Here is a 19068-nt window from a genome sequence, read left to right on the forward strand (position 1 = left end):
GTGCATTGATAAGGCCAAAATGCATGACCAGAAATTCATAATGACCCTCACGAGTTCTAAATGTCATTTTTAGAATGTATTAAGTCTTCATTCTTATTTGATGATATCCTGAATGAAGATCCAACTTGGTGAAGTAAATTTCTCCATGTAATTCATCCAATAAAAAATGACAGGAATGGAAAATTTATCTTTAATAGTGAGCTTGTTAAGCTCCCTATAATCCAGACACATTCGCCAAGATCCATCCTTCTTGTGCACCAATACTATTGGAGTAGAAAATGAACTTTGACTAGGTTGAATTATACTAGCCTCTAGCATTTATGCAACCATACGTTCAATTTCACTCTTTTTGGCATAGTGATATCTGTAAGGCGTGATTTCTGGAGGAATACTTCGTGGAATAAAAAGAATAACATGATCATGATCACAAATAGGTGGGAGGCCTTTGGGAGTCTCAAATACATTGGAATGATTGTCCAAGACTTTTGGAAGTTTGGAGAAATAAATTATTTCGATATTTGAAGCTCTAGTGAACATAATTGTGCAATTATGCCCCATTTTTATTTCCTTAGAATATTTGTCATGCCGTTAGCGATGATTATCTTTCCTGGTTTCCCCGCGATACCTCTTAATTTGACTTCCTTTCCTTCCCAAAGAAATTTCAAGAAAAGTTCTCGAAAATTAAAAGCTATCGTACAAAAAGATTGTTTTCATTAGACTCCTAGCACAACATCAACACCACTCATTGGAATGGAAAGTATTGGACTATTCAATACATATTCTCCCACGGATAGATTACTATTATGGCACTTTTGAGGGAAAATTATGGTTCCTCCATTTACAACCATCACTTGACACTCTGGTGCTAGATATAGGAAGTAATCTAATTCCTTGGCTACCTTACAATGAATAAAATTATGGGTACTACCTGAATCAATCAACACTATCACTTTTTTCTTATTGATATGTACTTCTATCTTGAGAGTTTGAGGAGTGGTATTTCCTTCCAATGCATTACAAGATTTTGTCAGATTCATTTCTTCTTTCTCTGAGGTTGTATATCCTCTTCTTTTGACGTTTCTTATTCCTTTTCTTCCTCCTCTTCACAATTGACGTAAAATAATTTACTCTTAGAAAACTTATAACCTTTAGTATATTTTCTATCACAACTGTAACAAAGCCCCTTTGCTCTTTTTGTTCCAATTATTGTGGTGTCAACCTTGTAGGTTATGGTAGGCTAGGAGAAACCACACTTCCATCATTATATTTATGAGTGGTAGGCTTCCTTGTTTCCATAATTTTTCTTTCAATTTTTCTTGCCAACTTTAATGCCTTCTCTAATGAATCAGGTTCCCAAAGGCAAACCTCATGTTGGATGTTATCCTTTAGAGTCCCTATGAAGACATCAATCCTATGCTCCTCTAAAATATTCTTTACCCCTATATTCAATTTTTGAAAGTCCTTAATGTGCTCCAAAATTGAACCCTTTTGTTTGAGATTTATCATTTGGATAAAGAAGGTGTTGCTCTTTGTATCCTCATAATGTGCTATCATTTCCTATGTAAAAATTAACTAAGTGACAATTTGTTTACGAGAGCAAAGCATCGATACCATACAAAGTATTGGGTTCTAAATATAAAGTTGCAATGCGTACCTTTTGTGTGTGTTTTCATATTATGGAGATCAAAATATTGCTCCATCAGTAGTATCCATTTTATGAGATCCCTTCCATCAAACTTCCTTTCTATATTATTCTTTCGATCGATGTTTCCTTCAATCCATTGTTAGATTCTATGAAATCATGATTAACACTTATTTTTTTATCATCATGAGTTTCCTCTACTACCTTTTCACCATTAGGAAGCATTTCAGTTTTTATTCTATAGCATTGATTCCATACTTCAAGCCTTCCATGTCTTCTTTTAAACTATTCTTCAAACCATCCATCTTAGCTTCCATTTCATTTTTCGTTACTCTTTGCAAGAGCAATTTTTTTTTCACTTGGTCTATTAAGTTCGATATGTCATGTTGCATTTCTTCTTCTTTTTCATGCGTCATAGTAGAAATTTTAGGTTGCTTACTAGGTGTTTCCATTTTATTAATTCAAGTCATCAGTTAATGATATTTATGCTTCACTATTCCCTTTGAATTGCTCCAAACTATTTTTTCAAACAAAACTTATGCAAATTGTTTAAAAAATACACACCTTTTTCTTGCTTTTAGGAGATCAATATTGATTTTATTGTATCTCAATAATTTCAGATCCCCAAGGACTGAAATTTCATCCTGTGGTAGCCCTATGAGTTCTATTTCCAACCCCACAATTCTGATTGAGATTGGATTTTTCAAAAAAGAGTTATGTACAATATCCCACGATGACCTGATTATAGATTGGTTCATTAGAGCGAACTTGTACGAAGTTCTGTGTGTCCTTGTTTTGACCTTTAGTCCTGAAAATGATACCCAAAAAACTAAATTTGTCCTCTTTCTTTTAATTCTTACAAAATTGGAATCCGATACTCAAAGTGAAAGTTATGACGATTTTCCCAAGGTCACATGTTTGATATGGAATTTGGGAGCCTGCAAAAACACTAAATTTCTTGATTTCATATCTCCGAAAATATAGCGAGAAATGATCTGAAATTCAGAGATGAGGTTCATCAAGAATTAGGATCAAATGGGTTTTAATTTTATCTTCTGAAGATTCACAGAACAAACGTTATAGGTAAAATCCCACAATGACATGTTTGAAGCAGAAAAACCCTAGAATCCAAGGCTCTGATTCCAAATGTTATGCAACCATCTCACAAAATAGAAGAAGATATAGATCAATGAATTAAAAAATAGCGTCCTCAAGGGGGAAAACTCCTTTACATTACACAAATAAATAATTATTGGATGATACAAATGATAAAACCTCCTTTCTATATATAGGAGTATAAGGGGTCATAATATAATCAGAGGCAACATGGAAAGAATAATGTAAGGGCACAAAAATAATAATAGTGGGCTTCTATGGGGCACAACAATAACAATGTAGGAACTACATGGGCACAACGACAATAATAAGAGGGCTACACTTATAATAATTAGGGAATACACTAGTATTATATCGACCAAATAAGCTCCCCCTTAGACTTCATCTAAGTGGATTTTAATTTTATTTTAATTTATTTAAGTCACTTTTGGCCTTTTTCCTTCATTTAATCATTTTCCCCTTATTTTATATAATTAAGTGACCAATTAAAGTCACTTTTAATTTAGGAGAATTGTAATTTTCCCACCATACTTTCTTTGGAAGCTGGACATTACTCCTCATCATCCCATCCTATAGATCTTCTTGTTCTAATTCCAATGAGCTATTACACTAAGGTGTTCTAGCAAATAGTCCTCCCATAATTCCACCTTAAGCATAGTTAATTAAGTTAAGCTCAATAATAACTTCGTCTTATAGAAGTTATCATAATGAAATGGAATGGAAAGCAAGTTGTGTGGAACTGGCCCTGATGATGGAATACACTAAGAGAATTCTGTTAGATTGCATAAAAATCCCCAAAATCCCTCTAGGCCCTCTGATAGTGTAATCCTGCTCCTATGGCCTAGCCGTCACATACCCTTAAAATCCATATTTGTTTTACTATAGAGGAAATTAAAAATGAGGGTGTTACAATGCATGAGTCATGATATCATTTACTGTAATCTATCTTATAAGACATGCTCATTATGATTTTAACATGTCACATGTAGGAATTGAACCTAAGTGGTAATAATAAGAACATTTTCTCAACCACCCAATGGGGACCTCTCTTGTTTTAGCTACACTTCCCTTTTACCATTGAAATTCCACCTAGAAAATTCCACCAAGAAACCATTAGAAACGAAACACATAGACAAAGTTAGGCTAAAACAAAAACAAAGGGATTATGTAGAGGGACCTAAAAGCAGGAGATGTTACCATACTAGGTTTGTGGATTAAGGATGCCTACTTCTAGTAAAGGCTAATTCGAATGCCATTTAGATGCAATAAATTACGAGGCATAACAATCAACATGATCCCTCATATTCACAACACATTATGGCGATCTATTGTTCTAGAGGTCGATTAATGTTAGATGATTGACCATAATGGAAAAAGCGGTGATGCTAAAACCTTCCCCTTGAGAATCTTCATGACAGTAGAATGTACGATTTATGAAGGAGGTGTCTTCATGTTTAGTGTCCCCTCGTGAAGGAGTGTGGTGTTGTCTCTCTACTTGAAGGAATGTGCCTCTCTTTTAAATTGAAGGATATGGAGACAAGTTTTGATCCACCTATATGTACACAAGATAATTTATTATAATCTCTTACATGACATACTCATTATGAACTCAGCATGTCACTTGCAAAAATTAAACCCAAATAGTGAAAATACCAACATTTCTTTTAATCACCCAAACTAAATCCATTTAATGTATTTTTATTAATTTTATTTATATTAAATTATTGTATTTTATTTATAATGTATTTTCACATTAAAACTATGACATATTTTATTTGTAATAAAATATAAATGCATCTTACAATGAACTATACTTATCTTATTTTCTTATATAATTTAAATCTCATCACTCTTTTTCTTAAGGAAACCTTTAATAAACTTTTTAGCTAGAATTTTGTATTCAAATTTTGTAATCAGGTTACAAAAGTAAGCGAATGACATGCAATTAAAGTCACCTAAGTGAAGGGTTATAGATATCTCTACCATTATAGAATAATAAACACATCAATATTGTTAATTATGTTGAAATTTATTTTATTAGTAAATAAATTTTTATTTAATATTTTGAAATTTTATTTTATATTTAAGGTTTAATGTTTTATATTATATATCTCTATATATAAATAAGAGTAAATAATTAAATTCTTATAATATAAAAAAATCATTAAACAATTTTAAAATAAAAAAATAAAAATATAAAAAAATTATCTTTTCTACATATCTAATATAAAAAATATTATTTTAAAATAGAGCGGCGAATTGCAATGGCAATATATTTTTACAATTTATATGGAAATTTCAAGTTTTGCATTTTAAGGCCAAGGATTTGAGAAGAATCTCATTTACAAATGAATAGACTTTTTAGATGTCATAACGTGTTGTGTATATTTGTTCTTTAGAATAAATAAGCGTGGTGGGATGTAGTGAAATTTCTACTATATAAGTAAAATTGAAACAAAAATTGTCAAATTTGATATGAGAAACATTAGAATATATAATAAAATATGATACACTACTAAATAACTACTACACGATCATGAAAAAGCAATAAAAAATTTTAAATAATTATATAATTGTTGAACTATTTTGATGAACTTTTAAATATATATATATATATATATATATATATATATATGTGTGAGAGTATATATATATATATCTATATATATATATATATATATATATATATATATATATATATATATATATATATATATATATTACATAATAAAATACAAAATAGAATATTTGAAATTAATTTAAAATATAGATATAGATTTATAATTTCTATATGTATATAATAAATTATTACATAATAAAATATAAACTAAAATATTTGAAATTAATTTAAAATATAGATATATATTTTTGATATACCAAATTAAAAAAAATATTAATTCCATAATTTCTATTTTAATAAAATATTTAAAATAATATTCAATTATTTTATTTACATTTCTTTATTATTATTATTATTATTTTGCTCATAGGTATAACATATTCGGTAAGTCATTGATTACCGAATTAGTTAGCTATTTCACCAAAAATTAAAAATCATTGTCTCAAATTGACATTAGAAGAACAAAATTTTTTATTTTTTAAAATATTTTGTTTTGTTTTTCTTGCATTCTATTGTTTATAACCTTATTTTTCAATGGTTTCACTGTCATAACGGTACTTTTGCCAGTGAAAGGTTGCAGGAGGTTGCATCGTTTCCCATGCGATCACTAGACAAAAGGATCCATTACCATAATGCTCGGTATGCAACTTCCAATCTGCTCAATAAATATCTAAGGCAAAGATCGTATAAGATGAACAACTGATGGAGGTATTCATAAACTTGGCTGCCACTCCCAATTAATGCATTGACACATTATCACCCACTTGTCCTATGGCTCATCTTGAGATTCATGGAATCTCCATCTAGAAAAACAATTCTGATTTGTTGCATGTATGTTAATTTTCTAGGCCATGAAGAGGTATGTGGAGAGGTTTCAATTACATGTTGCATGTGTTCAATAACTATAGAGTAATATGTTAATCCATGATCATTAATCTATGATCATTGTATACTTAAATATAGAATTAACATAAATCTCTAGAAATTAAAATTCATAAAGTGAAGTTTCTTTCCGCAGATGAAAGTTTGAAGGAATTTCTTCCTTGATTCCAGTAGTCCCCAAACATGATCCGATATCTTCATCAATTCCTTATACTAGAGATGAGGGAAGCTTATTTTCTATTTCCTTATGAATACCTTTGCCTCATTTGATCACATGAAGCCTATATGATCTTTCAAAAACAAAATGGGCTTTCTCTTACCTATGCTTAAGATCACACTAGATGACTAGATCACTTCCTAATAACCTTTAGCCTCCCCTGCTTCGTAACTCACAATGCACAACAATAATTTTCACCTCACAGATTCTTAATTAGAATTTAATTTTTAAATAAAATAATTTTACCTTTGGCATTAGGTGTCTTCTAACATGGTAGAATTCCATATTTTGAAATATTTTATCATTGTATACGAAAAATTGCAAGGCAATTTGTTCTCACAAAAGCCTAAGAAACTACACATACAATCATATTAAGTGAAATACCTAAAGCTCCATATAAATCTTGATTAGATCATATCGTACCAAATCATGTGTTACAAGTAATGTGATTATATGAAACCACAACCATTGATGATAAATCTAACCAATCAAATTCACAATCTATTGGAATAAGTATGAGTTTGTTAAAGATCAAAATTTCAATAAATTTCATCTCCAATTCCTATAATATTATATATTTTATAAAACTTATCTATATTGTTTATATTTCATATGACATTTACACCTCTAATCAATTACATCAATATTTAGTAAAGAGCATGCTTACCTAGTATGGTTAGCTATTGATTATTTAAGTTAATCACAGGTGAAATTATTTGCTTGGTAAATTATAGAGGGATAATACCTTAGTTAGGTAAATATTATGTGTGTCAATATTTAGTAAAGAGTATGCTTACCTAGTATGGTTAGCTATTGATTATTTAAATTAATGAAAGCTGAAATTATTTGCTTGGTAAATTATAGAGGGATAATACCTTAGTTAGGTAAAGATTCTCTGGTAAATGAAAAAATTCATGTACATACATGGAGCTATGACTTATTGACCATTATATTACTTATTTCTATCTTGTCATGTTAAATTACAATTAATCAAATAGTTTTTAAATAAAAAAAATATTTTTCATAATGATTTGATTGTTTTTAAATTAAAAATACATTTTTCTAATTTAACTATATTTAAACTAAGCGATAGGAACTAGCTACTACGTATCACTTGTTATTATTATAAATTAATTTTAAAAACAAATAAATTTTAATTACTTTTTATATTTGTGGAAAAAACCTGTGCATCCATCATCAGGGGAATGTAATTTGTCTTTTGAGAAGAGAGAGTGTTAAATCATGGAGCTATTAATAGTTAATTGAGAAATTATTTGATGTCTTCTTTTATTGTCCACTTTTAAATGACTAACTCGTTAATAATTATTATTATTATCTTTTTATGTTTATGTTTATTGGTTTAATTAGTGATTGATTATGTATATATTTAAATTTATTTATTGACAATTGTTTATTTATTTATTTATTATTATTATTACTTTTTTAAATATGTTATTGGTTTAGTTAGTGATTATTTATTTATTTTTTAATTAATTAATTTTATTAATATATATCTATATATATATATATATATATATATATATATATATGGTTTGTGTATAGTTTTAATGTTATAGTTTGAAGGTTTATTTAAGATGACTTATTAGGGTTAAATAGGGTGTTAGTTGTGATTGGTTATATTTATTTATTTAATCTTTTTTTTTTGTATATCTATATTTACTGCTTTTTAAATTTTATTTAATAAGGGTTTCCAAGTGTTACTTAATTTTAGTCCATCATCTCTATTCATGTTGTTGGAGGATTTTTCAATTTCAATTGCCTCTTTCACCCTTATTTTCAAATAATGGTCTTCTTTGTGAATCAATTTTGCTTGTTCCATACAAATATAGTGTGAGGAAGAACATGCATGCTCTGCCAGACCCGTTTCTTTTGATATCATTAATGTGTTGTTTTAACCTTATGCCAAAGGAGCTCCCTATTTCACCTATATATACTTTTCCACATGAGCAGGGAATCGAGTATACTCCTTTGTGATTTTTTGGGTCTATTAATTCCTTGGCGGAATCAAGCATGTTTTTGATGTTGTTTGGGGGTGTGAAAGCAACCATGATGTTATGTTTGGTGAGAATTCTGGCAATTTTTTCTATGGTTCCTTTTATACAGGGTAAGGAGATTCTAGGGTTTTCAAGAGTTTTTCTTTTTTAGGATTTGGTTGTGGATTCTTTAATTATTTTTTGGATAATGTTTTTCTGATAGCCATTGTTTATAAAGACCTTATAGAGATGGTTAAGCTCTTCTTCTAAATGTTTAGGGTCAGAGATTCTAGAAGCTTTGGAGGCTAGGGTTTTGATAACACCGACTTTTTGCTTCAGATGGAGGTGGGAATTTGAATGAAGATATTTGTCAGTGTGAGTTTTTTCCCTGAAGACTTGGTGGCTTAGTTTACCATTTTTCTTGGTAAGGAGGACATCTAGGAAGGGGAGTTGGTTGTATTTTTCAATTTCAATAGTGAATTTTATGTGTTAAGAGAGGCTATTTATGTGTGATAAAAATTCATTAAGTTTATCTAAACCATGGCTCCATTTAGCGAAAATTTCATCTACATATCTTTTCCATTCTTCAGGGGTAAAGGGGAAAGATTTAAGGGCCATTTGTTCAAAATGTTCCATGTATAAGTTGGCAATTAATGGTGATAAAGGAGAGCCCATAGCAACACCATGAGTTTTCTCATAGATTTTTCCTTTGAAACTGAAATATGAATATTTAAGGCAAATGCTTACTAGTTCCATAGTTTCAAGGTCTGTGATTTTCTTTAATACTTCTATGGCTTCATCTACTGGAATCATAGTGTAGAGAGACACTACGTCAAAGCTAACTAGGAGGTCATTGTCACTAATTTCTAGGTTTTTAATCCATTCTATGAAGGAAGCAGAATCTTTGATGTAAGAGGGGGTGTTACTAGATAAAGGTCTAAGTTTGTTGGCAAGGTATTTTGCTAACCAGTAAGTGGGTGATCCTATAGTGTTCACTATGGGTCTCAATGGAACTCCAGATTTATGGATTTTAGGCACACCATATATTCTAGGGATGATGGCGTTATTAGGGATTAACTTGTTCTTAATGATTGAATCAAGAGAGGAGTTTTTGACTTTGTTACTAACTTGGCGAAGGATTTTGTTGCTAGGGTCCTTGTTAAGAACTCTATAGCAGCCACTCTTGTTAAGGTGTTCTTCCATCTTATTATCATAGTCTGCCCTATCCATAATAACTGTGGCATTTCCTTTGTTTGCTTTTAAAATTATGATGTTTTTGTTTTTCTTGATGTTTTTTAAAGCTTTGGATTCTTCTTTGGAGATGTTGCTGGGAGGCGGTCTGGCATTTTTGAGAATTCTGGCAACGTCCTGTCTTATTTCTTCTGCAACATTTTGATCTGTGTTTTTGATGATGACTTCAATGTTGCTTATGATATCATTTACAGGAATTTTGGCTGGAGATAAAGCGAAATTTAGACCTTTTTCTAGCAACAATTTCAAGTTATCATCTAAAGTCAGCTTTGAGAGGTTGATTACAGTCGAGTTTCTAATTGAGTTTCTAGTTTCATTTACTGAATTTGTCGAGTTCTTGATGTAGACAGTGGCAATGGCATGGGGTGCTTTGTTAATTTTCTATGTTGAGTTATCTAATTGGGTGTTGGATGGGGGCTAATCGGTGTAGGATGTAGCATAAGTAGAGTTGTTGTCGTTGGATTTTATCTGCCAATTACCAGGATCTGGATTGCTCGATGCTGTTTCATCCTGCGCTGTCGAGAATTTTTCAATTTTCATGATGGGAGCCCAGTTGCCAGGGTGTTGAGCAGTATTATGCTACGAGGAAGAATCCAAGGGTGGGCCATCATAATTTCCTTCATTCTGCATGGATAGATTTATGACTTGCGTGTGGGAGGGCAGACTGTTGGACAGAGCACAACAAATATTGGTGGCTGGGTGCATTTTGGGGGGAGAATGAAGTTGGGAGGGGCTGTGCATGGCCAAGACTAATGCCGAGTTGTAGTTAGGATTCTGATGCGCCTGAGTTGTGGATAGATTTTTGAGTATGTCTTCTATGTTATTTTTGAAGTCAGTGTTTCTTAGGGTTTTAAGTTTTTTGGTTTTCTTTGCGAATGTGTGTTCACGAATCCTTACAGCTTTGGTGAAGGTGAAGGCGTCTAAGTTCTGCCAAAGATCAAAGCGAAGAGTTGATGATAGCTGGAGATGCAAACCTAGAAGTTTTTTAGATATTTTAATTAATCGAAATTTGGCAAATTTGATTTCATGTCTGATGAGGGTTTTACTAAGTTTATTGAAGATATAAATGTTCCGACCACGTTTAAGGGGATGGTTGCATTTGGCGAAATTTGGAGTGAGGTTTTCATCTCTACATTGTTTTAGAAATATGAGATTTGATAGGTTTCTAGCTCTGGAAATTCTCAGCTTCTCAAAATTTAGGGCATTGTTCATTATGTCCCTTCCATGGTGGGACTTAATGGTGTTAAAGAGAGAGTCCATACAGGTTGGTAGAATTTTTATATTTTTGGAAAAAACCTGTGAACAGTTTTTGAAACCAATGTTTCGGACTAACTTAGTGAGTCCATCATCAGGGCAATGTAATTTGTCTTTTGAGAAGAGAGAGCGTGAAATCATGGAGCTATTAATAGTTAATTGAGAAATTATTTGATGTCTTCTTTTATTGTCGACTTTTAAATGACTAACTGGTTAATAATTATTTTTTATTTTTATTTTCATTTATTTTTATTTTTATTTTTATTTTATTTTTATGTTTATTGGTTTAATTAGTGATTATTTATTTATTTTTTAATTAATTAATTTATTTATTTTAAATTCTATGTTATATGTTTATATTCTTTGGTATGTATTAAGTGCTGTATATATATTTAAATTTATTTAATGAAATTTATTTATTTTATTTTATTTTATTTATTTATTTATTATTATTATTTTTTTAATTTAATATGTTGTTGGTTTGTGTATAGTTTTAAAGTTATAGTTTGAAGGTTTATTTAAGATGACTTATTAGGGTTAAATAGGGTGTTAGTTGTGATTGGTTATATATATTTATATTTTTTATTGTATATTTCTATTTACTATTTTTTTTTTATTTAATAAGGGTTTCCAAGTGTTACCTAATTTTAGTCCGTCATCTCTATTCATGTTGTTGGAGGATTTTTAAATTTCAATTGCCTCTTTCACCCTTCTTTTTAAATAATGGTCTTCTTTGTGAATTAAATTTTAATTACGTCTATAAAATTGATTGAAAAGTAAAATTATATGATTATCCAAATTATTTTAAAAGTAAGATGAAAAGTTTGTTTAATATGCAAATACCTTTTTTTTTGGCTATGATTAACAAATATCTTCAATTTAAACCAATAAATTTTTAAGTTAATTAAGAAATAAGTCTTATTTAATTACTTAATAACTATTTGGATGCTTGTATCTTGAGTCTCACACTACAGAAGCAAACTACAGATGTTGCAATGTAGATATCTTAGATTATTCTCAATAATGCAAGTATCTATTCAATGACTTATTAACTGATTGGTTCCTAGATCCTTATGTTATAATGCTAATTTTTTACAAAGAAAAATATAAGATTTAATTTGCAAGATTATACCAATTTATTATTGATACCTTTGAGCCTAAGTAATACAAATATTTATTCCATGACTTCAGAAGCACTTGGGCCTAGATACTTTATGTTACGTTACATTAACAAATTATTGGGGTGCATAATAAAAACAATTGTTCTTATCATTGACATAAAACCAACTTGTAATTGATATTAAGTACAATTTAAAATGATGATGATGTTATTTATTCATTCATATTTAAATGCCATAATGTACAACATCACATCGCTATTCATTCCACTATAAATATTTAAAAAATGAAAATTTGTTATAATGTATAAATGTCCATTACCTTATAATGAACAAGGTAGAATTTAGCAGTGGCCAAAGTTAATTAGATTTGGGCATTTGTTGGGTCCTTAATGGAGTTAAAAGAAAACCTTTTTATGAGTAAAAACTACACCCATCATAAAAATTTAAATTAATGACAATTATTTTCTATTGACTTGCCTCAACATGCTAAACTCCAATATATACAATAGTCTTGATGCAACCTTATGGCTGCACAACCGATGGACCTTATCAGGATTTAAATACTCCTTAATGGCCAATACATTTTACGTTTCCATTAGTCTTTTCTGGCACAGGTTGGGACTTTAAGAAAGGCCTGAGTCTATCTCTGGTTCATCTCCACTTAAGCCCAAGCATTCCGTACCTGGTTTCCCAACATCAGCATTGTTAGAATCGACTTGCACCAAAGGTATTTTCCCCCAAATGCTTTTACAGCATCTTGAAATGATGGAACGACCTCTTCCTAATCCTTGGTAGTTACAATGAGCAGGGTTCAGTTCTTTATAGAACTGTCAGCTATCGTATTAGCACCTTCCCTGGTGAAAGTCGTCACTAGTGGGAGCTTGTTTGCAAAGGCGGACTTAGTTACGACAGATTTCCCGACTTTTCCCTCAAAATGGGATATTTTTTCTAGGTGCCTTCTTTAATAACACCAGCTGCCCTCTTCGTCTTTGTGTTAATGACAAGAATAGCGGCTACGCATGCACTAACTATTTGACAAAAGAACACACCATCTTCTTGCCTGGATGCGGCTTCAACCTCCTATTGTCAGTGCCCTCTAATGAGTCGAACAAACCAAAAGAAACTGTGGTTCACAAGCCCAACATTTCTGTATCCTCAGTTGTGATGAGAGCGGATACCTTAGACCCAGTTTTGTTCTTCCACCTTTTAGGCAGGGTCTCCAGATCTTCTTCATGGATCCCTAATCAACGGAAGTATTGGTTCATTTACGCCTAGATGGCGACTCCCGTGAACTGTAAATTAACCAATATTACGCAAAGAATTCCCATGGTGAATTCCAATGACATCAACAACTTATTACTGACTCTGGTTTTAACTTATGATAGGTTCCTTTCATACAACATACAAAAAATGATTCATATCAATCACAATTTTTTTTGTGCCAGAAAGGTCTTCAAACCCTTCTACAGGAGCCTCATAATTCCTGTACCATTAACTACCAGAAGAAACCCATTCAGCAAACACCATTCACGCATTCAGACATTACCATTTTGTCTTACAGGGATTGTACGCGAATTCCTTAGCAACAATTCACATATTCATTAATAATTTACTGATCATCACATAAATCACACAGAAATTTCTGAGCAGACACTTACACACTTGTCCAATTGACCATGGGGAGATCAAGTCATTGAAACATAGAACTATTATAAGTTTATTATGTTGAATCTTTATTAGCATATTATTGTTGCCTCAATGGCCTGATCATACAAGGATGAGAGTTCTCTGCCCTAGCCCTCTCTATTTGTTAGACCTCCCCTCACTCGATCTATCTCTCCCCTGCTACCTCCTTTTTTTTTCAATCCCGAAAAAAAATAAGTTATACATATGTCATATATAACTACTACTTTCCACACATGAAGGAATTAGTTGTAGAGTTATAATTCAATCTTGATCTCCACCTAAACAAAATAGACCACTTGGCTTGATCTGCACGCAGGGATGATCACTTGCCATTTATTCCTAATTAGACCACCCTTAACCACTTACCCTTATTGAAATTAATACAATTTTAACAACTAAGTCTTCCTCCCAATCTTGCATTAGCCACAACATGTGACTACCCCGTCACATTGTTGGTCGAGTCTAGATGCTCCTACATCATACTCTCATGCTTGAAAACATTCATGATCTCCTGATCATGTGCTTTAAAAAAGGAATGAAGAGAGAAAAGAAAATTCCTCCTGGATACCAAACTTTGTCCTGGAGTTGTTCATGTGCTCTGTTCCTCTGTTTAGGCTGCATGTTTGCTGCTTCCTACATCACCTTCCTTCTCTGGTCACAATAGTTTGGAGCTACGAAAACCGTAATAAGTTTGCCATCATGTTCAATTTTATAATCTTCCTCTTTAACTTCATGAGACTTAACCACCAACTCAAGATTGTTTTCTTGGAAAAACCTGTTGGTCATATCTTCTCCAAAAGATAAACCAACATCTCGTTTGCTGTGTCCATGCCCTTTATGGAGCTGTGGATTACCCCAAAGTACTTCACACATCAGACCCTCTTCAAGTGGAACAATTTCTTTGATATCATCTAGTTTTATACCATCAACACTAAAAGGACTACCATGAACAAAAACAATCCTATCATTGAGGATATGAGCCAAAGGAAAGCAGCAAAACACTTCAGTGAAAAGCTCAACCATGATTTCACTGTACTTGGACTTGACTTCACCCTCAAAACTATAAATCTGGTTCATACCCCTACTTTCATGATTTCCTCTTGTAAGACAGAGTTCAGTTGGACACATACACTTGAATACGAATAGCACAAGTATGACTTCAACTGAAAATGATCCTCGATCAACAAAATCACCATTAAAAAGATAAGGATTGTCCTCCGAAGGAAGCCTACTAATCTCAAAGATGTTAAAAAGGTCATAATACTGACCATGGATGTCATCACAAACAATGAATTGCTTTCCATTCGGAATATCGATGTCAACCAGCAATGGCATCGCCTCCAGCAAATCCTTTACTTGCAATAATATTTGAAATGCACACCTTCTGCGTATATTTTTCTGATTCTTGAAGTCATCCATCACTTTCTTTATAAATTCCAATGTTACATTTTCTCCTTCTATTCTATGCTGTCGCTCTACCTTTATTGAATGAAAATCAATGGGATCAACAACAGAATGATTCACAAGATCATTCACTAAGATGGCCTCAATAAATTTAACTTTTTTGACTGTTGTTTTGGTCTCTTCAAGCTTTTTGGTGGCATCAAGATCATTTGGAAAAATTCTCTTAACCTACTGAAAATCTTTTAGTACTTGACTAATCACCTTTTCTGATGCGGCCAGCCTTTGCCTTCTGGTCTGCTTCAACATCAGTTTCCTTATGTTCTCAATCTTTGTTTCCAGTAGATCTTCTTGCTGGTCTTCTTCATTAATTCTCCCTTCCTGCTTTAGCTTGTTGCTGCTGTCCAGCTGCATCTTCCTCTGTTTCACACATTCAGACTGTGTGTCTCCTTTCAACAATATTTCAACTTGTTGTTCTGGACTTTCTTCTTTCATCAACACTTCAGTGTGTTGATTTAACTCCTTCAAAGAGTTTTCAAGTTTTTCCTCTGCATCATCTATTTTAATAATGCTTCCTTGCCCTGGTTCACAGTTGTGAACTTCTTCCTCTGCTTCTGCTTCCTTTACTGCAGACCTCTTGCAATCTTCATCAGGTACTGGTGCTTTTAACCATTTCTCCAGTAACTCTAGCTCCTTCTCCCATACATTAGCTTCTTGATGAGTGTTGCTTTCTTTTTCTCCTTGATCCTGTTGTTGACTTCTTGTCATTGTCAGCTCTTCTTCCTTTTCTTCACCTTTTTCTAGGTGAATTTCTACTTCATGTCATCTTCCTTGAGGTATGTTTTCCAGGTTGATCAACTCAACATCTCCCATGGTTGACTCAATCATGCCTATCATCATGACAACATGATGATCTTTTACTACGTTTTCAGAAATCATGGTCTCTTCTTCATGAACTTCTTTGACCATCTTCATTGGTTGTCCCCTTTCACCTTTATATGTTGCTTTCAATAATATTTTTGAGCTCTCGTCTTCTATGCAGTTTTCTCTTCCAGGACTGTCAGCTATATTCCATGTGGGTGACACTGAATCACTTGAAAACAATGTTGAGGAGCCATTGAGTGGAGAGGAACAATAGCTAGGACCACATGCTTCCTGCCAAGAAATGTCTCTACCAACTATGGGCAACCCTATTATTGATACATTAACCAACTCAGTGGAATCAGAATGTCCTAAGTGGACAGGGTGATTGTTGTTTCCCACAGTTAAATTTTCCAAATTTCAAGTTTCTTTTAATGCTGTAAGATTACCTCTATCACTGTGAAGACAAAATGTCGGCAACTTAACCCTTCCTTCAATTGATTTCATGTCCCCGCCTGCCAACTTCTCAAGGGAACCGGCTTGATGTGCATCCCAAACCACGGGAATAGAATAGGGTTGATCACTACCTTTGATGGCATTTTCGCCAGGTTTCCGTTGACCAATAAATAGAAAATTAAATGACGATTTGTCTTCGCCTGCCTGTCAAAATGATACTTCTATGTCATTTAAACCCTCTTTTACCTCTTCTGTCTCTCTCAGGCTACTCCTGGAAAGTTTCACATCCTCTACAGAATATCTTGTAGATGTTACATCTTGAATTAACAAATTCTTTTCTACTGATAAAACACTCTTCCTGATGCTCATCTGGCCCTCTTGCATACCTAAACTTCCTTCGAGCCGTAACATCGTGGCCAAGATTTCTAACAACGGTGTATGCTATGTTCGAAGCTTATGTGGAACATTAATTATTTTATTTGTGTCTTTCCCATAAATTTGTGTTTCCACGATTCCATCAGTTTTACCTTCTGTCACTAGTTCAACCTGTTTCTCTGAATTTCCTTCTAGTCTTCCTGTCAACATTTCAGTATATCTCCATGAGCTTCCTTCTAGTCTTCCTGTTAACATTTCAGTATGCTGATGCAAGTTATATTCTAAACTTTTGAGACCCTCATACGATCTCACGTCTTCCTCATCATCATCCAGAGATATTCCTTCCTCTGGCTTGCAGATAACTTCATCTGCTTCATCTGCTTCTCCTGCTTCTTCAAGCATTTTCCTCTGAACAAATTTGCCTGCGACATCTCCCATTCCTATCCTTGAATCAAAGAATTTGAGTTTCTTTGTCCATAAGGCAATCTCCTTTTTCTTCCACCTCATCTGTAATGAGTGCCAAATCACCTTCTTTCCTTTTAATGGAAAGGTCCATCCTCTTTTCTAGTCTTCTAGTTCTTGTAGCAGCTCTGTCAATATCTCCATTCTTGCTTTCATGTCAGCAAGTTGCTTATCAAGCTTCTCTTGACTCATCCTCTTCATGCCCTTTGTCTTGGAATTCTTTCTTATATAGTGACTTTCTTTAGAACCTCTGCAATGATCTTCCATCATCTTTGTCTTCATCCTCTCTTCTCGAGCTTCTCTCTCCAATGCAATAAGTCTCTGCAACAACAAGTCCTCCTCACTATAATCTTACCTCACTAAGCTCTCCACGCTTAGTCTTTTGGTAAGCATGGTCCTCCATCTGGAACCTCCTCTTGAGCACCATCTTTACTCTTCCTGGGCTTCTGCAAGCTCTCACTCTCCCTTGAGAACACCTCAGAGTGCTTTCTTTGCTCTGCTTTTCCCTTTACCTGCTACTGAAAACCTTCAATCATAGTTTATCAACTCAGTTAAAACAAATATCATCATATATATATATATATATTTTATGATCCCTGTAGGATCATGTTCATCTGCATTTTGCATGCACTGTATCAAATTATTTGCTTTCCGCAAATTCTTTCTTTGAGAGTAAAACTCTTCTCCTCTCTGTTCTGCTATGTGTTCGGATTTAAAATCTCCCTTGAGAATGAAATTCTCAACTCTCTCTGCTATCTTTCATTTTTGTTATCTTTGACCTTTTTTTTCTTTGGCCATTTTCCCTCTGCAACTTTTCCTTTTCTATCTTACCTCTTTACTACTGTCAACGTTTGTCTTCTTCCAAGACCTACTTTCTCCCTGTGTAACCTTTGAACCCTCGCACACAAAACATGATTTTTTAGTCTTTTTATCCTGCCAGTCTTTCTAATTACCAGCTCTATCACCTTGGCTGTTCACACTCTTCTTTCTTAGCACACGAAAACTCCTTTCCTTAGGAAATATTTTCCCGCTCTGATACCAAAAATGATGCAACCTTATGGCTGCACAACTGATGGACCTTATCAGGATTTAAACACTCCTTAATGGCCAATAAATTTTATGTTTCCATCAATCTTTGCTAGCATAGGTTGGGACTTTAAGAAAGGCCTGAGTCTATCTCTGGTTCATCTCCACTTAAGCCCAAGCATTACATACCTGGTTTCCCAACATCAGCATTGTCAGAATCGACCTGCACCAAAGGGATTTTCCCCCAAATGCTTTTACAGCGTCTTGAAATGATGGAACGACCTCTTCCTAATCCTTGGCAGTTACAACAAGCAGGGTTTGGTTCTTTATACAACTGTCAATTATTGTGTTAGCACCTTCCCTAGTGAAAGTCGTCACCAGTGGGAGCTTGTTTGCAAAGGCGGACTTAGTTACAGTAGCTTTTCTGACTTTTCCCTCAAAATGGGATATTTTTTCCATGTGCCTTCTTCAATAACACTAGCTGCCCTCTTCACCTTTGTCTTAATGCCAAGAACAACGGCTATGCATCCACTAACTGTTTGACAAAAGAACACACCATCTTCTTGCCTGGACGCGGCTTCAACCTCCTATTGTCAGTGCCCTCTAATGAGTTGAAAAAACCAACAACAACTGTGGTTCACAAGCCCAACGTTTCTATATCCTCAATTTTGATGAGAGCAGATACCTCAGACCCAGTTTCGTTC

At 33.1% G+C, this 19068-nt stretch overlaps 1 pseudogene; it reads right to left on the reverse strand.

Moving 5' to 3' along the window:
• Window positions 1-14416: 14416 nt before the first annotated feature.
• Window positions 14417-15952, reverse strand: LOC149169808 (serine/threonine-protein phosphatase 5 pseudogene; annotated as a pseudogene).
• Between the last annotated feature and the right edge of the window lie 3116 nt (window positions 15953-19068).

This window comes from Pinus tabuliformis, chromosome 4_2 (genome assembly GCF_031772625.1).
Source record: "Pinus tabuliformis cultivar Carrire ecotype Pingquan chromosome 4_2, CPIR1, whole genome shotgun sequence".
In the NCBI taxonomy this organism is placed as follows: Eukaryota; Viridiplantae; Streptophyta; class Pinopsida; order Pinales; family Pinaceae; genus Pinus; species Pinus tabuliformis.